This window comes from Gouania willdenowi, unplaced genomic scaffold, assembly GCF_900634775.1.
Source record: "Gouania willdenowi unplaced genomic scaffold, fGouWil2.1 scaffold_55_arrow_ctg1, whole genome shotgun sequence".
Lineage (NCBI taxonomy): Eukaryota > Metazoa > Chordata > Actinopteri > Blenniiformes > Gobiesocidae > Gouania > Gouania willdenowi.
In genome coordinates, this window is record NW_021145219.1 from 25,121 (window position 1) to 28,297 (window position 3,177).

The following is a 3,177-nucleotide window of genomic DNA, read 5'->3' on the forward strand; positions in this document are numbered from 1 at the left end:
CTCTTCAGATTATTTCCATAATAATCCTGATGTTTGTGAAAGAGAACTGAATGTTATGTTTGTTAAGGTTTCCTTTGTTCTTTCAGGATATTTACTTTGATCTCAATCAATCAAACTTTTTTTTTTATGTTACACATGTTTCTTACAATTGAATTGTATTGTAGATTTAAGTGCTTCACGGAAATTTGCTTACTGTACGTGATTGACAAAAGTTTAAAATTATTTAAAAATAATAAAAAAAAAAAAAAAGGTTTAGAGCAGCAATTCTGAACTGGTGGGTTGGGACCAAAAAAGTGGGTCGCGGACAGCTGGTCAAGTGTAAATAAATACTTATGTCTCTCATGTTGGACTTGTCTTTTATTTTGAGAGAAACATTTCTCCAGTTGTGGGACGGTAAAAATGTCTCAGAAAGAACTCTTAAAAACACATCAGAGCGATTAACGCCTCTGAGGAAAACTGACATTTGGCCGTCGAAAGATGTCAGGAGATGAAAGACGACGAAATGAAACTTGCTGGAATTAGAATCAGAAATGTTTTAATAGGATATATATATATGGTGATTAGAACTTAATGTTGATTATTTAAGCAAACAAAGCTAAGCAAACAGGCCAAAGCTGAGTGCTAGAACCCCTTGTTTACTCTTATTATTATTATCTAGGGTCAAAGTTTAAAATGAAATAAAGTACGGAAACATGAAAGCGTGCTACACGTCCCTGAACCAAAGCCTGGCTGTGACCATCATTCAGGCAGTGCTGCATTCACACTGTTGCACACAACTAATGTATGAGTTTGTCTTTTGAAATATTTGCAAACATGTCATGTTGTGATGTAAAAAGGCAGTGCAGGAAGTCCTTTATTTCAAATTTATCAGCAACAATTTTTTTTTTTTTCCATTCTAGCTTCAGTGATTGAATAATCATTTTAGTTAGAAATTACATCAATACTGACATTATCCCGTTTCAGCCACATACACTGGCTGTTACCATGGTAACACAATGACGAAGAGGTTTTGAATCAATAATGTAGATGAAATTGCTGCAATGATGAGATACTGATGATGATGATGAAAATCAGTTGATGCAAGATGACAATTTACCTTCACATCCTTGTGAACTGTGCTATCACAGAAGTCTTTGGCACATCCACTTAAAAACAACAACAACTGATCAGTTACTAATACTATAATAATAACAAATAGTCAGTCAGCAAATTATGGGGCGCCGATTTTAAAGCTGCGCATTCTAAAAAAAAAGTAACCCTTTGCAACATTTAGCAACAAATCACCTTTACAAAACGTTTGAATTTTCTTATTTAACCAAATTTACAGCAATATTTGTGAAATTTGTGATGAATATTTCTCTTAAAAAATATGTCAATGTTAAATATCAAATTTAAATATAAATGTCCAAATCCAATCTAAATGCTAAAATGTAAATATAAATGCAAAATGTAAATGTTAAATGCTTAATCTAAACAGTGAATTAGCTAAATATTTAGTTTCCCGCGTGACATTTAGATTTAACATAGATTTAGATTTCATTTTTAACTTCAACATTTAGATTTAGATTATATTTAGCATTAAGATTTAATATTTAGCATTTAGATTTAGATTTAATATTTACCATTGGCTTTAAATTGAATATTTAGAATTTGGATTTAGATTTAACATTTAGATCTAGATTTCTGTGAAGGACTGGACCCCTGTCCAGGGTGTATCCCGGCCTCACGCCCAATGTGAGCCGGCGATAGGTATCGGCAGACCCCCATGAATCCTGAAATAGGACAAAGCGGGTCTGAAAATAGATGGATGTAGATTAATATTCAACATTTATATTTAAATTTAAAATTGAACATTTTTAAGAGAAAAAAAAATTATCACAAATATTGCTGTAAATCTGGCTGTTATTTTAGCACGCGCAACATTACAATCAGCACCCCATAGCAAATCACATGTTTCATGAGCTGAACTTAGAGATGTTGAACTTTGTACACATGTGCCTTATTCTGCTTTTAGTGTTACAATTAATCAGTAATGTAGCTTTTTGCACAGCACAGACTAAATGGTGACATGTAAAAAACTCTGCTCATACCTCAGTTCAGACGCCATGGTGATCGGTTTACAACTAGAAACAGAAAAGTCCAGAGTCCGATTGCTGCAGCATGTAAAGTAACAACTGTCTGCTGTGGTTTACTTTAGTCACTTCCCGATCCTACAACGGAAATTAGATCTGTTCAACGCATGCGCGAAGCCTACGTCACTTCCTTCACTTGAAATCTTTACCACTGAGCTCCTGGGACGTGATATTTGAATTTAAACACAGACCGTACAACGTTTATTAAATATTTTTAATCGTACATGTGTAAATGTTTAAGTGTTTATGTGGTGAGTTTTAATTATTAGTTAAAAAACAAACAAACAAACAAAAAAAACACGTTAGACGAGTGTTTTGTTATAGGGTAACAGCTCCCCCTGGCGGCACAAATACTTCATGTACTGATTTGTATTGTAAATAATAATAATAATCAAAGCAAATACAGATATTCATAGAGGGAAAAAAAGCCCAGAACTTAAACAGCATATACAAAAACTGTTACATAATAGTATAATAGTGTAAATCATCAGATTTTCAGCCCTGCAGCATCGAATTGAATGGATGTTTATGTATTATTTGAAGCTTCATAATTTTCTGAGTGCTTGATAAAGTCGTATAGTATTTAAATTATGAAAGAAATCCTTGGAAAACAGGTTCTGAGACAGAATAAATAAAATATTAATAAGAAATATATCTCTGTCCTCTTTCTGTAAGTCAAAAGAACCAAATAACATGCTTGGCAAGATGAATTTGTGTGTACCAGCAGCAAGGAAGTAATATCCATCCATCCATCTTCATACCCACTTTATCAGGGTCGCGGGGGTCTGCCGGTGCCAATCTCCAGCTCTCATAGGGCGCTGGGCGGGGGTACACCCTGGACAGGGCGCCAGTCCATCACAAGGCAACACAGACAGACAACCACTCACTCATTCATTCACTCCTATGGGCAATTTAGAGACTCCAGTCAACCTTACAGTCATGTTTTTAGATTGTGGGAGGAAGCCGGAGTACCCGGAGGAAACCCACGCAGCACGGGGAGAACATGCAATCTCCACACAGAAAGGACCCCAGGGCTTAAACCCAG

At 35.1% G+C, this 3,177-nt stretch overlaps 1 long non-coding RNA gene across 1 annotated transcript; it reads right to left on the reverse strand.

Moving 5' to 3' along the window:
- On the reverse strand, positions 1-2,215 carry LOC114460627 (uncharacterized). The gene is made up of 3 exons (XR_003673693.1): positions 2,091-2,215; positions 1,097-1,145; positions 1-26 (listed from the first exon to the last, which is right to left on the reverse strand). It is a non-coding gene; the product is annotated as an uncharacterized LOC114460627 (long non-coding RNA).
- Positions 2,216-3,177: the final 962 nt, after the last annotated feature.